This window comes from Equus caballus, chromosome 9, assembly GCF_041296265.1.
Source record: "Equus caballus isolate H_3958 breed thoroughbred chromosome 9, TB-T2T, whole genome shotgun sequence".
Classification (NCBI taxonomy): domain Eukaryota; kingdom Metazoa; phylum Chordata; class Mammalia; order Perissodactyla; family Equidae; genus Equus; species Equus caballus.
Window position 1 is genome coordinate 74526947 of NC_091692.1, and position 26149 is coordinate 74553095.

General features: G+C 36.3%; 2 long non-coding RNA genes across 2 annotated transcripts in view; one reads left to right on the top strand and one right to left on the bottom strand.

Annotated features, from left to right (window-relative positions):
- Positions 1-737: 737 nt before the first annotated feature.
- LOC138915430 (uncharacterized) overlaps positions 738-26149 on the bottom strand; it is an 85509-nt gene continuing 60097 nt past the window's right edge. The window contains exon 5 of the long non-coding RNA XR_011421361.1: positions 738-2197. This is a non-coding gene — a long non-coding RNA (uncharacterized lncRNA). The remainder of the gene's footprint in view (positions 2198-26149) is intronic.
- Positions 21964-25767, top strand: LOC138915431 (uncharacterized). Its single transcript, XR_011421362.1, has 2 exons — positions 21964-22045; positions 25546-25767. It is a non-coding gene; the product is annotated as an uncharacterized lncRNA (long non-coding RNA).

Genomic DNA, 26149 nt, shown 5'->3' on the forward strand with positions numbered 1-26149 from the left:
AGCCACAGAGCTAATTCAGTGGGACTGAGATGTAAAAAAAGGATGAAAAATATAACATAGCAATTTCTAGACTATATAAATAATTTTATTAATTTATTAATGGTATTAATTTTAAACTGTGTTGTCTTATTTTTAATATGCAGGCGTCTTATTTGAAATGCATAATATATTCAGCCAAACACTCTGATGTCAGCTACAATCACAGATGAGGTAAAAAAACAAAGTTTGAGTTTCCTTCTGGCTGTGTTTAGATGACTTATTAAAATGGCCAGGTATGGAAACCCTCCTATTGGTAGATCCAGAGCTGCACATTTCACTCCCTGCTTCGGCAACATACCAGGGAAAATTCATGATTGATGAACTGTGGAAAGATTAGAAGAAGGAAAAAAGTATGCTACACTTGCTTCTCTACAAGCAGACCGAATTGGCCTTTTTTACAAAATAACTATTTTACTCTCAATGCATGTAGGCAAATTCAGCTGGTTTAAAATTTTCTCTCTATGAGAAAACATAGAGGTAAACAACTTGCTTTGTGGAAAAACGACCCTGATTAAGTAACTATGATGTCCAATTTTTCCTTTAAGTTAATGCATTTCTGGGCTTTTTCCGTTGTTTTAACAAATAGGTGATACTCTTAGCAGAACTGTTAAATGTTTCACAAACATAAACCAAACCAGTTTCTATTGAATAGTAGTTTACATTACTTTCTGACTCGTATTTTTTTTTTTTTTTTTTTTGCGTTATGGAAAAAATACATTATATAATTTGCTCCTACAATTTACGGATTTAGTTCCTCTAATTTTCCAGGTGAAACGGTCTTTAATTCTCCACACCTACATTCTTTTGACTGGGTGAGGACTGCTCCAGAAGATCTTCTCTATCTTAAAGAAACAGCTTTTCTTTTCCTTTCTTTCTTCTTTTGTAGATGGCATGTTTTCTTTGAAAGATTCTTACTGCTTTGTAGAATTCAAATAAGTGTGATTGACCCTTTTTAAAGCACTTACAAAGAAAAAATATTTTCTTAATGACAGCCTCTTTAAAATCAGTTGCTCAGGTAGAGTTTAGATTCTGATACATGACAGATTATAATGTTGTTGAAGGACACAACAGAATATCTGTACTCACTCTGAGCTCTTTGAAAGTTGAAAACAATGCTACTTTCTACTCAAAAGACATTAAAAGAAAGTTCTATGTTGAAAGAGCACTGGCAAAGCGGGACTTATTGGAAAGCATTCTTAGTGGAATGTTGAAATGGCAAATGCATGAGAGAGGCCACAGTGTTTATATGCATTCGTTCCACGGGCAACTTACTTCTAGAAATGATCCTCTCCTATGACATGTGAAAAAATTAATGTTCACCCACCTCGCTTTGGTGGAGGAGAGTTTAATTAAAGCATATTTCCATCTGCATGGCACCTTTTATCCAAGAATATTTATGAAGTATCATTATGAGACAAAATAGTCGATAAAAATGAAACAAGGAAGAAGGAAAAAGGGATTCTTAGAAAATTATTTGTACTGAGATTTATATCAGGAAATTTTCGTAGTAGAAAAACTATCCTCAGTAATAAAATTTTAGCTATAAGTTACCACTTTTAAATTACCTGTCTGAGAAATATTAAATCAACATTTTTAAAAAGTTGAGTTGAGGGGAATAAAAAGCTCTATTTTTTGCAGAAGGGTTAAGATCAAGCCCAACTCAACTCAAAATTATTTCATCTGTGAAGAACATAAAAAACAAAAATGAATTCCTAGAAATATGGAATAGTATCAAATGACATGAAAGATAGAATGAAGTTTGAAATGTTTTTCAGGTGCTGTCTTTCTCCTAAAGTTACACAACAGAAACAAAATTGAAATACACTCACTTTAAAGAAAATATTGCTGACATTAGAGTATTTCCTTTCTAAAGAAATGACTTTGAGTTGGGAAGGAAAATGTATTGCAATTCTAAAATAGACCTCAGAACACCCAGTCTAGTGTATGCTTGAATCATTGGGAGTAACACAATTGTTGAATGTTCACTTATAATAAATCGCATTCTTCTAGTTGTCAAGTTTTGACGGACATAAAATATTTGAAAATAATCCTATTTCCTCCATTCGAAACAGAGACCACTCTTCTGTTTCTCCGAATGCAGTTATCTTCATTCTCCCTCTGCATTTCTCTACACCAACATTTCTTTTTCTGCTGGACACTAGAAAGAACAAGGAAACAAAATTATTAAGATATTTTCTCCATTGATTCAAATAGCAGCATTAAACAGGTCGACCAACGTTGTTAGGTGAAATCATTCCACCACAAGCCAGCTTCGCATTAAGACATCGATGCTCAGGTGCTGATCTTACGACATTTTCCTGGAAATAAGAGCTAGAGAGAGCAATGAAATGATGCGCATAAAGCACTTATCACAGGGCATCACACACAACAAGTACAAGGAAAAGTTTAAGGATGATGATGATGATGGTGGTCATGATATGATATGATGATAACGATAAAATATAAAACACGCATGGAGCAGGTAAAAACTACTTGAGTGTATCCTAATTACAAGAAATATTTTCTTATGTTTTAATGCTTTGAAAACACTCCAAATTTATTCTTCAAGATCTAGTGTCATGGGCTTCCTAAATGATGTAACAGGAATATATTGGCAAGGAATATTTTCGATATCATTAGATAAATTATACATTTAAATTAAATTTACAGAAATTTGCTTCTTTTTTTCAAGTTAATGATGAAGTATTTAGTTTTGAATTTTGAGGAAAGAAAATCAGCATAAATCCACTAGTAGCAAATCAGAAATGCCTCGACAATCTGTTGGAGCAAAAACTTTAAAATTGTGTAAAGTAGTTTAGAGAATAGTATGATATATACTTCAGTATGGGACCTTTTGCATTTTGTTTACTAGAAAGTTATCTTTGAACTGTGGGTCTGACATATTACCTAGTTATACAAAATATATTCAAAACCCTACAACATCATCTAGCAGGTTGGAAACACTTTGACTCTCCTCAGGAAATCACAAGAGTGAAAGCATTGGTGTGCTGCAGGAGTTACTGTTTTTAGTGACCTTTCCTTTAGATGTTCTCTTTGAATCAAGTTTCCAGATCTTTCCTAAGAACTTTGTTCATGAAGAAAAAAATAATTGTCAAACTGTAAAAGTGAATGCTTGGGTTCAGGCATAAAACCTAGCAAAGCACACGTGTCTCGCTAATTTTTTAAAACTTGTGACCCAGGAGACCCGGAAGTAAACCCTGTTCCTGCTTCCTATGATGATTTTTAAATGCAGAAATGAGACATCCTTGATCCTTGTGAGGTGCCGACTGCTTGCTGTATCTACTTTACTGAGTGAAATTTAATAAGAAAATAATATCCTTTGCTAGCTGTGTGAAGGAGAAGTGGCATAGCAGTCATCCGGCTCACAAGAAATTCCATGTAGATCTGCCTATATTTCAGTTATGGTAAAAACCAGGTTAAAATAATTCTTCAGTCAAGAATTTTCAGTTTTATTTCCCTCTTGCAATTATTTTTAAAAATTGAAAAGAACAATATGGAAAAAAACAGAAATGGTCTTTATTTCCATTCTTTAGGAAAGGAGTGAGAAATAATTTGGCAGTCTTAAGTATTCATCAACATTTAAATTTCATATTGAAAAATATGACGGTATTTTTAAAGAACAGTATTTTTAAAGAAATACAATCTTTTTTTTTTCCAGTTTTTATTAGAGAAAACTAGTTTTGCTTAAACATATCTAGTGTTTGTTTTCTTTGCCAATACTTTACACACTTCCATAAATAAATAATCTTTTTTTATCTTTAACAAAATGCACATACCTCGTCTCAAATTACTAATTCAAACTGGTCAGTATGTTTTGGATAAAGTTACTAAACCAATCCAGAGAACTGCTTCTTGAGAAACACCGGGTAACATGGGCTTTTGGTAGAAAATAACTCAAGGTACTCTAACAAAACAGCATTCTAGAACAGTGTAGTAGAGGCATTGATCTTTGCTTAACTTTGAGGTCCGGTTAGGCTGCTTGCTGCAATGACTATTCACAAAATAATTTCCTTTTCTTTTCCAAAAGTGCCATCTCTTTAAAATGTTTGCCACTGCAGTGTGACTGCTTTTTAAATGTTGTCAGCTACTTAGAATGATGAGGCACTCTTTGTTTGTCAGTTCATTAATTTATTTAAGATGTGTGTATGGTCAGATTCATGAAGGTAATAAATCTCTTGTGTAGAGACAGATAATTACTTTAACATGGCAGGACACAATAACACAGAACTTAATACAAAGCAAGTTTAGCATATGCATGATAGGAAACAATAGAATGTAAGTATTAATAGAAAATACAAAACAGTTCTCAATTACATAATCATCGAAGAGAACACATTTAGAAGTTGAACATTCGATATTTTTCTCCCTCTAACAAGCAAGATACTTTCCCACATTAAAATTCCACTAATGCCACTGTATTCATATCTCTAGGGAGCCCTTTCTCCTCTTGAAAATATTTTGGGGTTTCACCAAAATTGTTTGCCTGTCTCACTGGATTGAACCTCAAAGATTCCTTTGACGCAAGCGTGATTTTTGACCACGTGAACATGGTTTCCATTTTTTAACTAGATTAAAACATGCATGGACAAACTGCTCATTGAACTTTAATGTCGCTTTGTAGCTTTGATGGTTTACAGATTTCTGTTGCATAGATGGTTTTCCCCCATACATTGGAAAAGTGAAATGATACATTGTAATTTGAATGATAATTTTGTTTTGATGATTTAATTGATAGCAGACAGCGATCTGATCCCCGCTTTTCCATTGATGCTTTTCCCCCTGCTGAACAGATGAGACCACTAGGAGTTTCAGAAACATCTGTAAATAATTAAGGGATGTGACACTAAACTGTATTTCCTTTACCTTCACCTGGGCTTTTCTTGAGAAACTAGATGGTAATCCTGGTTCAGAATAAGAGCACCTTCTTCTTGTCACTCAGAAATCCTTGCCCTCTCTTTTTGTCAATTTCAGTGATGAGTAAAGGCAATGTGCCCGCATTCATTTTCATGACGCCAGGCAAAGTCTTCCCACACCCTTAATTGTTATCATTCCGACAGTCTTTGCATTCACTCAGTTCACCTCTAGCAGAGCATTCTAATGCTGTCTTTTTTTTTTAACTAAGATTTTCAAAACTGTTCCTATGTTTTTGCAAACAATTTTCAGAAAACGTCATGCAAAATGCTGGCGGAAAAAAAACCAACCAGAATGTGGTTTCTAATCTGCTTGCTTGATTCTCCAGCAATACCATATTTTAGAAGAGCTGTTTATCTTTGTATGGACATGTAAAAAAAGGAGAGTGCCAGCTGTTCAAACCTGCTCCACCTCTGTTGCATCCAAGAAGCTATTCATTTCCGTTTATCAGCTATTAAAAAGATTAGATTACATCCCAAATGGACTCTGACTTTCAGCGAGGAACATCCTCAATAGATGAAAAAAAATTAATTCAGCTACCAAAACGTCTTTGTTGGCTTCAGTCCTAGCAGGACCTTACAGCCTAGTAGAAAGAAAAATCCTATCAGCAAACTGAAAAACAAATCAAAATTCTTTCACTGAGTGCTGTTTGGTTATCCTAACACATATAAGGTCAAAGTTTAAGATGCTACTATATATTTATTTTGACCTGCTGCCTTGAGCTTTTCAATGCTGTTTTCTGTTTACGCAAATTTGCAGCCCCGGGAAGTCTTATGGCATTCCCTAGATAAACTGTTTTTCTCTAAATTCACCTTCTGAACCCCTCCCTCCACTCCGGTCCTCCCACATGAGCAAAGTCTGTATTATTGGTAGTTGGTTAGACTTTTCCACTAAGAAGTTCAGGAAAATTGGAGGGATTTTTTTTAATCACTGAGAGATTTATCGGATGTAGAAACAAAGTCGGGGTGAAATCTTAATAACTGTTTGAGAAGTCTCGTTTTGAATTTTTACACTTTGATTGAAATATAATTTCCATACAGACTAGTGCCCGTAAGTAGTCAGCTGGAAGAAGTTTCATAAACTGAACAAACTCGTGTGTCTTTGGGCAAGTACTTTGGGCAAGAACCAGTATGATGCCTCATCCAAGAAGTACCTCTCATGCTCGTCCCTTCTCCCAGCTAATGGCAGCAACCATATGGAATTTTCCTCAATTATTTTATGGTACTTAGTGAATTATTGTAAAGTGAACACCTACTTTATACCCACCACCCAGGGCCAGAAACTGATCTTTACCAGCCACCTCAAAGCCCCTCCATGTGCCCCATCCTAATTGCAGCCATTCCCTCCCACCGGGCTGATTTTTATAGTAATCATTTCCTTGCTTTTACTTTTATGGTTTTGTCACTCAAGCATGAATCCCTAGACATTACACTTTATATTTAATTTTGATGGCTCTGATGGCTCTCAGAGCATTCTCAAACAATTATATAGAATATTGATTTGTATTTACTTGTGACTGCCATGCTATAACGTTTATACTGCCTGCTGAAAACCTTGGTATTATGAAGCTTGCAGGAGAAACAAGTTAAAGTGTGTTAGTCAGTGGTCTGGAGAAAGAAACAAATCAGTAACTAGCCCTCCTAATTCCCCTCTGAAGGGGCCCAGGAATGAAGCAGCGGGGAGGAAAAATTAACTACCTTCATTTAACTGGGTACCCCCCCCAGGCCAAATTTGTGATTACTGACAGACAGATTTGCATTTTGCCTGTTTGTACCCTACCTGGTGTATGAATGAACAGAGGACTCCAGTCTCTAGCCCTGACAGTCCCTTTTTCCTTGTAAAGCGCATTTATTCATCACCTCGTTAAAAGGAAGAAAATGAGCAAAATATAAACAAGTTAGATGGGAGGACAGTAGGGGTGTCTACTGTTAAATTCTGAGCTAGAGAAAAGATTGCCCCAGGAGCAGATAGAGGATGAGTCTTCATGGCCGTTGCAAGTCTTTCTTTCTTTTATTATTAGTATTTCACTCAAAATGGGTCAAGACACAAGGGAGGGATGTGTAAATGGCAATTGAGGAGAAACAAAAAAATCACACACACACACACACACACACACGCACACAGATGTCCAGAGAAAATACAACCCTCCCCACCAAGAGTGTTTGCTGCACACAGTATTTCTTTTGGCAAAGTTTAGACATGTCTTTCTAGTTAACAAATGTATTCTGCTGTCAGCTCCTTTTAAGAATTATACTCCAAGCTTCATGCCAAATAACCTCTTTAAATATTAATAAATAACTCAAGGTATCTTAGAGAGTCTGTGCTTGAGGAATTATGCTAATACTTTGAATAGAAATGACAGAGGGAATCCCCTCTTAGGTATCTGCTCCCAGGAAAAGACTTCCCCAAATTTGGCCTCCAAACTGGTGCACTCCCACAAAAGGGGGCGATAAAAAGAAAGTCCATTAATTTTATTCCCATAAGATATATTGTGCATGGACCCGCTGTAGGCTCCTCCTAAACTGTGTGGTTTCATTGTCAAGATTCTCCATTGTTGATCCAAACCAGGCCACCCTGATCCTAACCCTATGACCAACACCACAACGTTTGCACCATAGATACAAAAAGAATGAAGAATCCTAAGTAGAGAGAAGAATTTACTGAATCTCTTTCTACTGGCTGTGTCCATGTGGTGGGACCTTGAAGGAATCCTTTGACTAATCCTGCTACTGTGGGGTGTGTCTTGCGTTTTTCGTGCAGTCATCATAAACAGTGTGAATGTGTGTGTTTTGTCGGCTTTATCCCAGTTAGTTGGTTTTATTCTCCAGTCTCTCTCTCAGAGGCCTTTGATACGCAGGCACTGAGGCAAAAATGATTGTTCTCTTGGTTATCTCTAAAATATTCCAAATGATCCCTTCCATAAATCACCCTTCCCACACAGACTTTGTCCAAGAGATGCAAACAACTTTTTAGCTGAGGGATTCATCAACTCAGCTTCGTGACATCAGCAAAGGCTGAGATAATTTATGAGTAGTATGAGGATAAAGGAGACTGATCTTACAAGGTGAGCTATGTCTCAGCCTTCTTCACAGGGAGAGGTTAAGAGAATATTGACTCCAGCCCTTGGCCTCCTCCAAACACAATATCAAACAAGAGCCTTTTAGCTATACCCCGTTTGTCTCAAGCAGAATTAAAATCTAAATTAACTGCTTTTTAGTTGCATTATTCTTTCCTCATGAAATTAATATGTCATTAAAGTGGACCCCATATTTAAGTATTTCAATCTTGTTTTGTTCTGAATTGCAGGTATAGGGCATATGGAATATTATAAAGGATGATTACGAAATTATCCTATAATGCAAAATATATATAATTAATATATGGGTAATGTGTATCTGTGTATACACACATACACATCTGTATGTATATACATATATATTCATACATACAGGTGTGTTTTTGTGTATATATATATACAGTTATTATTTGAGCTAGTTATGTTCTATAAAGTTGCCGTGAACAGTGAATTAGTGAATACTGAAGCATTGTTCCTATGGAAAATAAAGGGTTAGGTTCCTGTAAGCCTCGGGTCACAACTTTTTCATCACTTGATCAATAAGCAAGCTTGATTTATGTGTGTTTCTGTTTAAATATGCCTTATTTAATATATATTATTGACTCATTAACATTGAACTCATGGCCAACTGCACTGTAGCTCATGCCTGAACAAATCTTACACGACAGAAATATTTTCCCTGTACAGCATTCATGCCTTCTTGCGCTAAGAAACATGAGACAGCACCTCAGCCCTACTCTTGGGAACCATTTTAAACAGCAAAATCACCAAGAAAAGGCTCAAAAAGGTGAAAAATGTGGCAATAGGCATACCGTGTCAAGGACACCTGTTTGCTGTATGAGAGCTGAAAGGAGAAGCCAGAACATCGCCTTGCTCAACCTCAGCTGAGAACTGTATCTCCAATGCCTCCAACTGTTTGCCGCTCTCTGCATGCCCATGAATGGCTGTAACATGCCATTAGTACTGGTTTTGGGTTTACAAATAATTGTTAGTGAGTAGGCCAATTTGAAAATATAGACTCTACAATTAACGAAGATCGACTCTCTCTGTATAACACAGCGATTATATATCACAATCATATATATATATAATATGTATGTCTATCTCATATTCATATTGAAGCACTATAATTGGCTGAATTATCCCTTTGTTGTTAAGCATTTAAGTTCTTTATAAAATTTGTTATTGTAAGTAAAGCTTCAATGAACAACATTGCACATAAACATATGATTACATTTCAAATTATTTCTTTTAATGAAATTTCTCAGAAGTGTCACAGGTATGAAATCAAAGGGTAAGAACTTTCTAAAGCCTTTGTAATATATTGTTTAAAGACTTAGCTACATTTATACTCCCACTAGTAATGTGCAGGTATCATTTTTCCAAAAAGATGAGCATCTCTTCATGATCCAGTACCTGATTATCTCTTTAGAACTCACTTTTGTCACCACCACTAGGATAACCCTACTAGGCAGCTGTACCAAACAGTTCACAGGCCCAGCGATATCCCCCACGTTCTGGGCCTCCATGTCTGTCTCATTTGCCTCCACCACTTTTCCTTGGGTAGCACATCCTTATCTTTCCCGTTTCATATTGGAAGCTGCTCTTTCAGCATGCCTTCCCTGATCTTCCCCAAAACTGATGCGGGGCTTCTCCCATTTGTTCCTAGAGATCCTCTCCTTCGTTCCTACCATCGTGTTTACTGCAGTGCCCTGAACTAGCTTGTTCACCTGGATGTCTCCTCACCTAAATTTTAAGCTCTTTAAAGGCAAAGATTCTGTCTTATTCATCTTGTATCTAAACACTTATTACCGTGCTTGACGTCATAAAGATTTGTTGAAGGGATAAATCAATGAACAACGTATGAAAGAACAGCACAGTTTCTCACCAAATCTTTATTGTAAAAATGAGTGAACAGGATGGAATGACACTACGTGGTCAGTGCTGAGGGTCAAGGATGGCAGTGTGGTTCTATCTGCTCGCTTCTTTCTCCCTGAGATTCAGTGTAGGGCAGAGCTCAAGATCACAGACGTTGAAATCAACACAAGGGTTGAAATCCTAGCACTGCCAGTTATGACTCTATAGCTTTGAATAAGTCATTTTACTTTTCTGAGCTTTGGTTTCTTCATCTTTAAAATTGGAATTATAATACCTGCCTCTAAGTACCATTGTGAAGATTAAAGGAAAGAATATGGATAACATGGTTTACATTCACATAAGGCCCTTAACATGCATCTGGGCATTTAAAATCACCTCAATTCATTCTGAACTCTGCTGTCAAATTAAACTTGCAAAACCTGTTCCTGGATATTTCATCCCTATGTTCAAAACTGCCTTTTCAGCTTCAACTGGTCATCCTGTGTCCTCTTCAATATGTCCTTACTCCTTGGACACTTGAGCACATCCTCGTTCCTTGCAGCTCTCACCAACTGAATGGGGTACCTAATGCTGGCCTCCCTCTGGTTTTACTCCCTAACGATGGCTCATGTGTGATTCGGTTTCACCATCATACTCTTAGCTCCTTGCACAACGTGTGGCCAACAATATATTTATAATGAATTTTATATGAGTGAATGAGTTCTTCCTTTATTTCTCCTTATCACAATCCTTTGAGGCCCATATCAAGTGCCACTATGATAACCATATGTGACAGTCAAGCCAAACTACCCATATCAATAGCTCACACTCACTCTGCCTTCCTGTAAAGCTTTTGGACTTTGACACAACCAAATTTGATTCCTCTCTCCTTTGAATCCTGTGACATTTTATTTTTACCCCCATTACGCACTTGCCTTTTTTACCTAACATCTTATTTATTTGTGTATCTGTATCATCTACCTTTCAGAAAATACGTTTTCCCAGGGATTCCACCCGTATCTGCCAAGTACAACGTCTTGCACATAATCACTAAGCAATTGTATTTGTTGGGTGAAATCTATTGAAATGTTTGTAAAACTAAGTTCTTCTTTAATATCACAGAGCAGTACCCCCATGACGTCCTGTAGTTGGATATTATGAATTCCATTTTATTTATTAAGACACAGGGAAAGAAATAAATTATGTAACATGAGACTTCCGAGATAAACTAAAGACAACTTGTCTCTGCAATTTCCACAGCCAAGGGGGAATAAACATGGATTCACTGAGTGTGCAATTCAATTTCTCATACCTATAGGTACATGCATCCATATTTACATATTTCTCTCCAACCTTCTTGTTACTTTATTGTCCAGACAACTGTGACTAGTTATGTTCCTAAAACCTTAATTTCTAAAATTCCCAGTGCTTTATCTTCTATGGTCTGATATAAAGACATCCAAAGGATAAAACATGATCTTTATTAACAACCTTCCTGAACCTAGTAAAAATGATATTAATAACCATAGTACTATCTTTTCCTAGTATACTACTTTATAGCATCCATATATCCTCTCATTTGATCCTCACAACCACGCAATGAGGCACTGAAGGCAGGTGCTTATCTCTGTTTTGGAAACAAGGAAGTTGAGACAATTGCATGATACTCAAGGTCCTTCACTTGGTGAGCAGCAGAGACGTGACTCAAATCCAAGTTGTCCAACCTGAATTTCTCTCTGCTCCATTGAAGTGTTTCCCTAGGGATGCGCAACAGCAACAGTGAGAAGAGAAAGGTAACGAGGAATGAAAAAAAAAGACAGGAGGAATATTACGAGAGTGACGGAAATGAATTAAGATTAATTTAGGAATATTGTAAGAATATTCTAAGATGTCTGTGAGTGGAAGGGAAAGTTCCGTTTTGAAGATGGCATTCTGCATATACCAACGAATGTGCAGAAATTTCATTCAAATTTGTGGAGGAGAGAGAATATGCATTCTCAAATCTGAAATCTGAAAACTAAAAGCTGTAAATTAACATATGGTCAGTCCTTTTTAAAGGTTAAAAATATAAGAACAAAACAGTGTATGCTGCTTCTTGCTCAAAATTGTTCTTTAAAATGAAATCTTTACATTTGATATAGAATAGAATCCCACCCTCCCCCACAAAATAACTGAGTACAACATTTTCCCCCAAAATGAAAATAGTATTTTTTCTAATTGATTATGTTTTGTAAAAACAATCCAAACACTATAAAAAATACAGAGAAGGTTGAAAAATATCACCTCCAATCTCACTGCCCTACTCATGTGCAGGTTTAAACCCATAAAAATGTCTCTTTTTTTTTAAACAAAATTGGATCATCGCATGCATGCTGTTTGTGCTGTTTCCCCCTTCCCCTGGCTCGCTCTAGCATCCTTCAGTGAAAGAAGCTTAACGTCTGGCACCTGCATCCCTTCAGCTCTTTATATACTGAGTCAAAAACAGTGGAGCCCAAAGGAAACCACATGTGTTGAATCTCTGACATGTGAATTAAACCCAAAGTGGGTTGTTATGAATATGGCTATTTTCTGATGACAAAATTGCTGGGGATTAAATTTAAAAGCACTAAGCAAGCTGATAAACATAAACTCTCATGACAGATACCCTGAAATGTCAATAAAAAATTTCCCAGAGAAACAAAAAGGATACTCCCCTAGAATGTATTAGGAGGGAAATAAATTTTAATTCCCGGTTTGTTCATGTCAAAAGGGCCTTAAATGCCAACCAACCCGTGAACTCTCATCAAAATATACAGAACTACGACTTGATTCTATTCATGCATCTATAAATGTAAAGTCTTGTCCAATTTGTTTGAAATTTGTAGTTTATGTGGAGTAATTCACTATGCCCAAGAACACCAGTATTTTTTTCAAAACTTTAAATATTTTCAGATTATAGTAACTCTTTAGTGACATGCTTAAGAGAACAAAATGGAGACTGTGGACAAAGAGAATGTCTCAATACCAGCAGGGTTATCAAAATGTCTTTTGCCCACTTCCCCTATTGTAAAATAAAATTGAAGTATGTCTAAGACAAATTGTCTCAAGGTATTTAAATTAATTCTGGAGTTTAATTATAGTCTGTAAAGTTTCATCAATTTGTCACAAAAATAAAGAGACATTCTAGTTAATTAGTGAATATTCCAAATTAAATTGTTTTAATGAAATGTAATCATTGCTTTTAAGCATGAGTCATTTTCTAGTGTGATATGAAAAAGTATTACTAAGAAAATTACAAAAATATCTCATTCAAGCAGCAAAGGTATTCCTAAAACAACAACAAAAATAAACAAATAAACAAAAAATGCTTAACTACCGGAAATTTTGGTAAAAATTGTGAAAGCAAATGTTAAATTCATGGCAGAAACCCTTATTTAAAGGAAATCACTAATACAATACTTTACTTAAAAGAACTTTTTGATTCGTTTCTTTTGAAAGGTTAAATTTTGAAGTGTAAGCTTATATTAAAGTAAGAAAGAGACATATAAAATGTGTACATATTTGGGAATAACTTTTAAATAATTAATTATGATTAAAGTAACAACTGAATTATGGTGTGTCCAAATTATCCCCACTTTTCAGTTACTAAGTGTCTATGACATTTGTCCCAGCTATTGCTGAGCATTTTAACAGATGGGCCATTTTGTCACCCTGAAGAGGAAAGAACAATATCTTTCTTTGCCTTAAGGTCCAATCTTCTTTAAGGCCAACTTCCTGGATCTCCATGAAGTGGCCAGGATGGGGTAAAACCAACCCCAGAAAAAAACAGATCCTGAAACTCTTCCCTGAGTAAGCTAATACATAGCTGAGTTGTCTGCATCTAATTTAGCCAATGCTTATGTCTTCCACTCTGTTTGGAAGTTAATTACATGTCAATTTCTCCTACTGGGTAGCTAGCGCTTTGAGGGTAAGGTCTGTGCCTTGTCCTCTCTGTAGTCCTCAGAGCATTCAGCACCATCTCTTCTACACAGCACATATGTGAATTCACCTTTCAGCAGTATTTAACACTTTGGATCAATTTTGTTCTCCAAACTCTCTTTTCTGTGGGCTCTTCTCTTGGTTTTCTGTCTTGGACTCAGAGTACTCTTTCTCAGTCTCTTTTTCTTGCTCCTCTTCTTCTTCTCATCTTTAGGTAGCAGAGTTTCTCAGAGCTCTGTCTTATAACTTCTTTCCTGCTCGCTCTATATACATTCTCCTTAGGCAATCTCATATACTCACATGGCTTCAATTACCATCCATAAAAGCAAATCTGAAATTTATATCTCCAGCTCAGAACTCTTTTCTGAGCCCCAGATCATGTTTTCAAATGCTTACTTGTCATCAACAATTGAATGTCTCACAGGCACCTTAAAAGCAACATGCTCAAAAGTGAGTTCATCCGACTTTCCCCGAATTTGTCTTCCTGGTCCAGCTTCCTCAAAAATCCACCATCCACCCAGTTGCCCAAGCCAGAAATCTATAAATCTCTCTTTATCCCCATATCTAAACTAATAGCCAGGTCCCACTGAGTCTATATTCCAATTACCTATCCACACCTCTAATCTTCACAACTGTGTCCTTAGTCCAAGCTATTGTTTAGACTACTGAAATAACTTATAATGGTCTCTCTGTTTCTACTCTTGACTCTCTTCAAATTGTCCTCCACCCTCCATCTTGAGATTGATTTTCTTAGAATCTCCTGTTTAATAGCTTTCTCTGGCTTCCCATTGCACTTGGGACAAACTACAAAGTCCACATCATGGCCCATAAGACCCATTATTATCGACCTTCTGACTAGCTCTTGGAGACCTCATCTTATGTTGCTCCTCACTCTGCTCTTCCAACTCCTTGGACACTCTAACATCCCTCAGCATTCAGGATCTTCAACCTATTGTTGGTTGCTTGCCTGAAGTGCTCTGTCTCTTCCCTCTTTCTCTCTTCTAGCCTAACATTAACTCTTACTCATTCTTCTCTTCTTAGCTTACATGTCACTTCCTCTTGAGACATTTTTGTCTTTGCCTTCCAGATCAGGTAGTCCTGCTACAAATTCTCATTTCAATTTTCCCTAGTCTTTTATAATCTTCTCCACATCCTCTTATCTTTCATAACATTCCTCACACGCAGACTTATCTAACTGACGTGACTCTCCCCGTGTTAGACTGTGAGTTCCATGCAGGTCGAGGCCATCTAGGTCTTCTTCACGGATGCGTTCTGCATGTCCAACACAAAGACTAATATATAACAGGTACTCAAAAAATATTTGCAAGACAATTGAAGGAACAAATGCATGAACAGAAGCTGCTCAAGAAATGTTTACTGGATGAGCAGCTGTGCATCCCACTATGTTAATATCAACTCAGTTTTTAAGTGTATTATCAATAGTTTTTGAAGAATCAAGGAAGTTACCAGTTATATTTTATTCTTATTTTTGTTTCCATAAAAGATTTAATGTGACTACTTCAGTAATATTAATTCTAGATTCAATAACATAACTCATATGCTTAAGAGAAAGTAGAATTTTTTAACAAATGCTAAGATAGTCTAACTTACTCATTGCTGGTGGACAAATACTTGCAAAGAAGGGATTTATTATTGCAAAAATGACTTCATTATCTTCAACTGTTCAGATGAAAGAAATCATCTGTTCAGATTTAAAAAGGCATATTAGAAACATACATTTAGTTCCAATGTAAATGTATTAAGAGAAATTGTTTTAAGTAACTCAGGAAAAAATCTGGTTTACTTCCTTGCTTTTGCTGAAACATTAAATATTAGAGTCTCAGGAAATAGTATATTTTCTATAGTATGTATCCATGTATGCGTAAATATAATCTATTCCATTTATCAAACAAAAATTTAGTGTGGCAGAGCAAAATTATATTATATGAACAGAGTTGTCTGTGTATTTTCTTCATCTTTATTTTAAATGGTTAGACTTTAGCTATTTTTCTCAGAAATAAGCATACATGCAACTCCCAAATTACAGAAGGAAGATCAGGCTGGTACATTCATTTCTCCAATGAGAAGAGAAAAGAGATAATGTGATCAGCCTATTTTTTTACTAAATAGCATTTCTCAGTTTTTACATAGAACTTTCATACTTTCTGAAATTATGGAGACTTTTTATTTAAAAATTGTTGAACTTGACTCATTTAAGGTCTAAATATATATATAAAGTAAATAGAAATCAAGCTAAATTTATCTCTTTGGTAGCTAAGTGTCTATATTGGGAAGTGTGCTCTATAATAGGTAAACATCAGAATAGGAAAGTTGGAATTTAGACAGTTTTATTGAAAATGTCTCACTTTTTATCTTTATATTTTCCAGTTATATTTTCCTTGTAGAAGCAGGAAGCACTTACAATTTTTAAGGGGGTGTGGACCCTGATTATATTTGGGGATGATCTTTCTTTTTGCTGAGAGGAAGAGTAGGGTATACCTTGAAAGGAACTGGAGTCATAAATAATGTCCACATCTAAACTTTAGCCAAAAAGACTCAGTAAGTCAGTTCACCACACTCACACATTATAAAGGCAATTCCACTTGTGAAAACTGGGCACTAGTACATTTTCAAGACAATTAAGAACAAAAGATCAGTTCAAAAGCTTTGGCGTGGAAGACTGGTGCTTGGTGCCACTACAAAATGCCAGTAAGTGCAATGTGGCAGAATTCAGACTTAAAGCCATGCAAATTTCTACAGAAACTTAATGTTGAAAATCACTAACTTGAGTGAAATATCAATACTATTGTGCACTGAATGATTTTCAGTTTTATTTTTATACAAAATATTCAAACAGAAACTATCATATCTTGAACACAATTCCTCTTTATTCCAACCCTAGGTAGTAAATCAAAAGAAGTAATTCAGTTTACTTATTGGAAAGTATTTCAACTCCTACTCACCAACAGATTAGAACAGGTTAAACAGGTATTTTATAGAAGTATTAAAATGATAAAGCCAAATATCAATCAGTTTAACTGCCAAAACCATAATGTAGCTTCACATGAGGATTGGGGAGAGGTGTATTAGTCATGTCAGGAGATGGGGCATGACTCAGATGGTATTACATGCCTACATCACCATGTACGTACAGGTTGTATTTTAGAAGTAAATCTTCCCTTTGATGATCATTTATTTGTGTAGCACATTTCCTTTCATAGGCTTTCAAGGAGGAGTTTCTGAAAGAGGATCACATAATTCGCCTCTGGTGGAAATGCACACTAGTTCTGGAGGCACAGTCTGCCTTCAGTACCTTGTCATTGCCTTACCAGAAGATCTTAGCTGAGTCATAAAAGTGGGGAATTTCATAGATACAATCCATCTTAGGGGTAATCTGGTCCAAATCCCTCATTTTACAGATGAATATGTGAGGACCAGAAAGACTTAGTGAGTGGATTCAGGCCATTTAACATGTTTGTTAGCAGAAACAGGACTTGAAGGCTGGGCTTCTGATTCCCAAAATAGGTCTCTGTCACCTTGAACACTTGTCTTTCAACTTGTTTTCATGTCTTTCAAGTTTCAAAGAAACTTTTTTTTTTTTGAGGAAGATTAGCCCTGAGTTAACATCTGCCATGAATCCTCCTCTTTTTGCTGAGGAAGATTGGCCCTGAGCTAACATCCGTGCCTATCTTCTTCTATTTTATATGTGGGACACCACCACAGCTTGGCTTGATAAGCTATGCATAGGTCTGAGCCTTGATCTGAACTGGCAAACCCCAGGCCATTGAAGCAGAGTGCATGAACTTAACTGCCATGCCACCAGGCCAGCCCCTCAAAGAAACATTTTTAAAGTTCAGAATCAATATATGTTCGCCAAAATTTATTTTGCCAGAGGAGATATTAAAAACACATCTATCAACTATTTACTATTACTATTATTTAATAGAAGTAATGGCATTTCGACACACAAGAGAGGAAGAATATACAATAACAATAAAAGGGAATATTCTAAATTAAATAAATTGGACATTCTGGAAATCTCACTAAGCTGTTTTTGGTTTGCTCACTTTGTTGTCGGTCAGTACACTTCACCTTAGATCGGTATTTACCCTTACCACTGTGTCCTCATTTGCAAGCTCTCAGTGTCCATTTCACACAAGACAGAATTCCCTCATGACAATAAATGTAAACACCAGTTTTAAATGATTGTAAAATTGAGTTTTCTTCACCTCTTTCTCCAACTCTGAGGAGCTTATCTCAGTGATATCTCATTCTTATTTCTGAATGAGAACACCTTTCTGGTTGAAACAGTTTGAAAAGTTAGGGTACACTAGCCTAGCTGCTAGCCAGATGTAGTTATTATGCAATTCAAACGTGGCAGAGCCAAATGAGATGTGCTGAAGATGTAAAACAGACACCAGATTTCACACAAAATAGAACACAAAACATACATAAATAATATCTATATTGATTATTTGTTGAAATGATAATTTGAATGAACTACATTAAATGAAATATATTATTAGAATAAATTTTGCCTGTTTATTTTTGCTTTTTAAATGTGGGCGCAAGAAAATTTAAAATTACATATGCAGCTCACAGTTTGGCTTTCATTACGTTTCTGTTGGACAGCACTGGGCCGCATGGAACAATGCTGTGACTAAAATAGCCAGGTTCCATCCCCTAGCTCTCCCCAGTGCTGTCCTCAGGGGTCACACATGGCTTAGTGTCCCTTCTCACAGAATGACTGTAACCTAACAGCAGAGTGCACGTGCCGTATCTGATGAGACCGTGATTCAGGAGGCATCCTTCATTAAAACAGGGGCATCACTCCTAGAACTAGCCTGGGTCCTCAGTGAATTATTTTAGGCCAGTGTAAACGCGGCCACTCCTATACGATCTAAACGGATAAAGCAGACAGAGCACTAAGTTCTCTGAAATGCCAGGAGCATCTAAATAAATTCAGGTGCTTATTCACATGGGCTTCTAAAGTGGATCTGTCTACCCTGTAGAATACAAATAGGAAGTGGTACCTCTCTCCTGGAAGCCTTTATTACACTGTCCACATTAGTAAACAGAGCACACAGGCAGAAACATTCTGAAAAAGCAAATAGAAAAGGAATGTGAATCCAAAAACATTTGGAGTGCTTAACAACATTAAAATTTTTTTCTTCCGTTTTCCTAAATTAAAGACATTGTCCATGACAGCAAATTGAGGGATTTTCCCTGTAATTGAGAGTGATCACAGAAACTGTTTTTTTCTCTAAATCTCGATAAACTGAACCTTTTCTCAATTAGTGAAACCTACTCATGTTAATGTCTAACAGTTGATTTCTTTTTTCACAACATATAATTCCATTTGCTGGTTGGGGCATAGGCTGTAGTTTATAGGTTGAATGGCTCGTCTGTGGCATCACAGAATTATTCAGCACAGTTTTTGATGATAATCTTACCCTACCTTCCAGGTATACTGCAGCTGAATACAAAGTGAGACTGTCTGAATTCATTGTTTAAAATGTCTCCCGTGACTCATTGGTCGATGGCCTCTGTCCAGTTAAACTGGTAATCTCCAAGTTGGCAAGGCCATGTTTTCGTATTATTTTCTGAAAGACTTCATAGACATGGCCGTTGCCATGAGGTTTACATAAGGGAGAAGAAAGTCCAGGCCATCATTATTGCACACCTGGATTACTGTAACAGCCTATTAGTTGGTTTCTCTTCTGTCCTTTCACAAACTTAATCCATCCTGTATGTGGCTGCCAGACCGGTATTCTGATATTTATCTTTTTCAGCATATCAAAACCTACAGCATATCGTAACTAACAAGGACTGGCACGTCTGGTATAAAATCTATCTCACGTCAGAGTCTTTCATGTATAAACCACTTACTCATTTCCAATCTTTTTTCCTATAACTGGAACCTCTCTCTGTCTTAGTCACTTTTTATGGTCCTGAATATTCTACTTCCATATGTGTGTCCTCATAATTCCCACTACCAGACTCACCATCATCTCTGCTCATTCTAGGCAATTTCAAGATCTTTCTTTCATGACTTTTCAGTCTCCCAAAGATGTCTTTATTCTCTAAATGAGCTTACCACTAAATTATACTCCCTCTTGACTTCTTTCATCTTTGTTTCCCATCTGTTAATCTATCCTCCCGGGTTAGATTGTAAATTCCTTGATATTGCACATCAAACTCAACAGAGTTCTAAACTCATACCTTATGTCACGTATAAGAGCAGGAATGTGTTCCCACAGACCTGCTTCTGAAATTCCAGCTCTAAAACTCACCTAACTTCTGTAAGGCACAGTTTTGTTGTCTGTAAAATAGTGATAATGGGATCTAATTCATGGTTGCTGTGGGGTTAAAGAAGATGACCATAACAGGTTTCCTATCTTCTCCAAGAGAAGTTTTTGATGAGGAGGATGAAGTGGAGTGTATGAGAGGTGTGAATAAAATGAGTGTACTATAGAGGGGGAAATGGGTACAGAAACAGAAGTGATGGGTGTGGATAACAAATTCATTTTGCATAGGGCTAGCTTTCATTATACTTTATATTTCTTTTAGTGTAGGTCATTGCCATTTAGCTATTTTATGCAGTTAAAAAAACCCCTAATATTATCATTTGTCTCTTTAAATACCTTGGAAGCTTCCCTATTGCCTGCCACATAAAATCTAAATTCATTAGCTCTACATGATCTGACCCCAACATGCTTCTCTAGTTTATGTCCCATTTCACATCTACATTATACTCTGCTCCAGCTGAATAAAACTATCTTTTCCTGAAGATACTATAGTTTGAGTCTGCATTCTCCTTCTGCATGGAATACTCTTATTTCTTCTATTTTCTCCATTCTGTCTTTGAGAACATCTGGCTGATCCTTCAAGCTCTGACTTGGTCTCATCTCCTCCACAGATAAGACATTCCCTAACTTTCTCAGGATTATCTTGGGTCTGAGTGTAAAGTGAGCTTCCCTCTCAAAATCGTCTTTCTAAAAAGAGGAAGGGGACCTTAATTCTTTACAAAGCATGTTATTGTATGGAATTCTTTCCATTTCTCTTTTGAATAACAGTTTGTTTGGGGGAAGTCATATTAAGCAGAAATGATTGCTATTGGTACTTAAAGATATCCCTGATGAAACTAGTTAATAAAAGCCGGCAAATATGTTTACATGGATTTAAAAGTTACTTTTTCCAGGGTGTGGCCCAGTGGCTAAGTTGTTAAGTTTGGTGGCATGGGTTTGGGGGTTTGGATCCCCAGATGTGGACCTAAATCTCTCATCAGCCACGCTGTGGCAGCAACCCATGTACAAAATAGAGGAAGACTGGCACAGATGTTAGCTCAGGGCTAATTCTCCTCAAGTGAAAAAAGAGGAAGATTGTCAACAGATGTTAGCTCTGTTAACGATGTTAGAACAAATCTTCCTCAGGAAAAAAAATTACTTTTTCCAAAGTGATATCACACCTGAAAAAAGTACTTATTGGGAATGTCTTTTAATGATCACTTAAAAATGTAATACTGGAAGTTGTCATAATATGGAGTTCACAAATATATTTGTAAATGAGAAATTAAAAAAAAATGATTCCACTGTTATTTACGTAGGCACTTGAGACTTTGGATAAAATTTTCAATGACAATACCTAGATTAAACAAGTTCTGTGCCTCCAACAATTTGAGAGAATGAAGATGGCATGCTCCAAAAAACAGCTTGATGAGCCAACAGTCTGGTGATGACAAATACACTGAGTCAAAGTACTAGGCAGAGTTTGAAGTACAATTGCTACACGGAATACGTGAAAGACGTGAAAACAGTATTATAAAATTAATATCTCATTTTAAATAGCTTTTATAATCCATTCAACAAATAGTGGACATCATTCTTAACTAGTTCTTCATCATTCTAAAGTTTTATGAATTCGAGGTGACCAAAAAGCCTTGTTTTGCTTTTTCATTGTTTCCTTTGTATCTTCCTTTTGTGAAAATGGGAAATCACCTTACAGTTTTGGTCACTGTTTATTGGCACACGCACAGTAGTTGCTCACTTCCCTGCGCTGCGCTCTCCTGACAGTGTGTCCATTCCATTATGTCATAATTATTTGTTTTCTTCTCTGTCATCCTCCTACGCCAAGAATGTCTCCAGCACAGGGTCAATTCTCTTCTCATCTTTCTGTCCTGAACATGTAAGCCAAACTTGGATCAGATATTTTTTCATAGAAAGGAAAAATAAGTGAAATCCTAAAAAGAATGGTTCCTTAAGACAGTACCATATTAAAACTTTTATTTCAATATTTTATTAAACTGCTGTAAACTATGTGCAATCTAAAAGAAAGTGAACCTAACTTTTATCGTGACCTTTTATAATAAGTGCTCAGAAAAATTTTCTGAAGGAATGAATGTGTGAATGATATCCTTTCTAAATAGCATCACAGATCATTGATTGTAAAACATGCTTTTTTCTTATTTTAACATCTCAGAAACTGGGGTGTGTTACTATGTCTATAGAATAAGATAGCATTGTCTCATAATTTAAGTAGTGACCCGTCTTTTTTTTCTTCATGGTACATAAAAAAGGGTATTTCTTACAAAGAGGTGACTGCCTACAGAGCAAAAGCTATGACTTGTTAGTCGCTTTCTATATGTAAGGCACAACAATCTTAAGTAGATAGTATAATCCTTATTTTATAGATGAGCTCCCTGAGGCACAGAGAGGGTAAATAACTTGACTTAAGATCACAGCTGGCACCACATGTTCTCCCTTTTGGAGGAAAGATTGTTTGACTTTTGAAAAGGGAGTGAAGAAATTATGAGAGGTCTTACTTCTATTCTATAGGTTTATGCTATGGTTTAAAATGTATCATTTCTAGTCCTTGTTAATCGCAACAACTGAGTTTATAATAACACTTCACTGTCATAGCAATTATACTTAAGTAACTGCTACAAGTAAGATATTCAAACTATTTGTGTTGCTTGTTAAAAGCACATATTTCTAAATTTTATTTTATTTTCATTAGAAAAGCAGAAAAAGACCAATTTCTGCTAGGTACTGGAGAGAAATACTAAGATAGACATTGCTTGCCTCCCTGACATAGCCCAGTTTTCAAAACAATTGCTATGAATTCAGACATTAAAGTCAGTACAGCATCCCTCCCCATACTATTAACTCCAAAAACCCTTCTCCTTTTTCCCCATAGAGGAGAAACAACAGCAACACATCTTAAGTGTATACTTGTAGGCATCTTACTTTGTTTGAAGGTGGCACTAGGATATTCTGTGATAACAGAAATACTTTATGTATGTGCATGTATATATATATATATATATATAGAGAGAGAGAGAGAGAGAGAGAGTTTATGCACACACACTTTTTTTCATTATATAAATATTCATTTAGCAATACTACTATGAGGCAGGTGCTATGTAGGTCTACATACATTAAAATTAAAATAGGCAAAGTTCTTGCCTCCGGGGAGTCCGTTGTCTAGTGGGAAAAAAAGACAAAGACATTTAAAAAACATAGTTATAAATTAGAAAAAAGAAAAAAGATTAAAAAGGAAATGGATGCTAAATATGAGGCATGAGAAATAAATATGAGGCATGAGAAAACTTCCATCTCCTCATATTGTAAGAAGTTGAAAATGTTGCCCTTTGAGTTAAACCTAATCCATGTGCTATGACTGTGTTGTGTATCAGTAGAAAGCAAACCAAGGTGGACCAAGTAGGGGTCTCTTAGGATGTAATTAAAGAGGTAGGAGATGTTTAATGCTTCAGTCAAGGCGATCAAGTAGTCCCAGAGAGGGAGGGCATAGTTTCAATCTAATAAACAGAAATATTATCAGTAGAATGGATTGGGAGACAGACACAGTGATCAGAAAGGGCAAAAAGCATCACCCACTGCTGTCTGGGGAAGAAAGCCATCATGCTTAAGGAGACTTGAGGATCATAGTTTCCTTGCCAAGGCTATCCCCATAGTAGAGGGTGAGAAAATTTAAAGCTGCCTTAGCTGAGAGAAACTTGTTAAGTTTACATAACTCTCTTTGTTTAGCAGCCATCTCAACGTTGGCTTGCCCTCAGGCAGTGGTCCTTAGTGGGGACTATTTGCCCCCCAGGAGACATTGAGAGTGGTAGGAGACAGTTTTGATTGTCACAAATGAAACAAGGGGACTGTTACTGACACTAATGGGAAGAGGTCAGAAATGCTGCTAAACATCCCACAATGCATAGGACAACCCCCACAACAAAGAATTATCTGGTCCAAAATGTCGATGGTGCAGAAGTTAAGAAATACTGCCCTATCATACGAAGGACTCAGCAATAACAGAGAGAGAGAGAGAGAGAGAGAGAATATGCTAGGTAACTACTCTTGGGAGGAGTTCTCTAGTTCCTGAGAGCAGTCCTTATTTGAGAGCCAGTAAGAAGGCAAGAGCTTCAGTCCTACAACCTCAAGGAACTAAATTCTGCCAACAAGAAGGAGCTTGGAAGCAGATTTTCCTCTACAGACAAGAGGTTGTTGTCTGTACAGGCCTACAGACAAGAACTTGGCCTGCTCGACACCTTATTTCAGCCTTGTCATACTCTGAGCAGAGAATCCAGCTAGACCATGCCATATTTCTGATGCACAAAAATATGACTAAGAAATGGGCATTTCTTTTAGCGACTAAGTTCATGGTAAGTTGTCACACATCAATAGAAAAGTAATACAATGCCATAAAGGACCAATACAGGAGGTTAGCACATTCCAATATACCCAGTTAGACTGGAAAGCTCCCCTTGGGGCAGGAGTTAAGCACATAGCATTCATTATTATATTTCTCAGCACTCACATAGTGTGAGGAACATGGCAGCCTTCAATAAGTATTTGTGGATTCACTCATTTTCCTTGGCTTCATATTTTTTTCTTTATAGTCAAGGTACGCACTGGAATTTTGTGTACAAACATGAACTAATTTTATGTAATCTTTGATTTTGTTTAATGTGAACCTGACACAAAGGGTTGAATCCATGTTGACTGTGCCCATAAATGTAAATTTCTTGTCAGACAAAGTAAAGTCAAAATCTTGTAAAGAGTGCGTTAACCATGGCAAAAGTCATCTTGTTGAGGAAATGACCAGGTGGTCAGTTGGCCTTAAACAGGTGAATTTACTTTCCCCGGTGAATACGTTGGTTAATGTTGTGTGTCAAATTGTCTGGGCCCTGGTGCCCAATGATCTGGTCAAACATTTTGCTGGATATTTTTGTGAGGGTGCTTTTGGATGAGATTTACATTTAAATAAGTGACCTTTGAGTAAAACAGATTACCCTCCATAATGGGAGTGGGCCCCATCTAATCAATTGATTGACTAATAGCACAAAGTCCACCTATTTAAAGACTTAATTTGGTACAATAGATTACATAACTATTATGAACTTCTGAGGGCTCAGTTGTTTAAAACCTTAAAAAAGTTAGTCTATAAAAATATATGCTTTCTTACATCCAGACTTCAGTTTCTCTTACATGAAAGGCTAGCATATGCTAATTTATTTCCACACAACTTTATCGCAAATGTGAAATGTATAGTTTCATTATATATGAATTGCTAGTGACTCCTAGGTCAGGCTCGTTAGAAAAAGTAGGATTTGAAAAGGGGAATTGAAAGGAAAAGGTGCCCAGAAAGCAGAGGGAAATATAATTTTCTTTTTTCAGTGTATCATAGAGAGAAACAAATGAAGATGGAATGACGAAACCTGGCTGTTAGAAGCATTGACTAGTGTTGGAAGAGGTCGAGAACTGAGACTGTTTAAGGACAGAGCACGAGCTTTGCCATTCTGTCACGATGGGTGAAATGAGGCTACTTAAAGCTCTCCTTTGAGGAAAGAGATGAGAAAACCCCAATTCAGTAATATATAATAAACTAAATACAAGAGACTGATGTTTTTATCTTATTATGCTGAGAAGAATATCCAAGAACAGGATCCAGTCAATAGTACCCAATAGTTCATTCATGAAATTGAAAGTTTTAAATATTTGGATAGGTTATTAAACGAGAATAATAATAATAATGGCATCTAATAGTTGTTGACGAATTAGTATGTGCCAGGCACTGCTATATATATCTTAGGCGTAATTATATATTCATTCCTTATGACAATCCTATGAAGTAGTATTATTTTTTTAAATTTTTTATTTTTTTAAAGATTGGCACCTGAGCTAACATCTTTTGCCAATCTTCTTTTTCTTTTTCTTTTTCTTCTTCTCCTCAAAGCCCCTTGATATATAGTTATATATTCTAGTTGTGAGTGCCACTGGT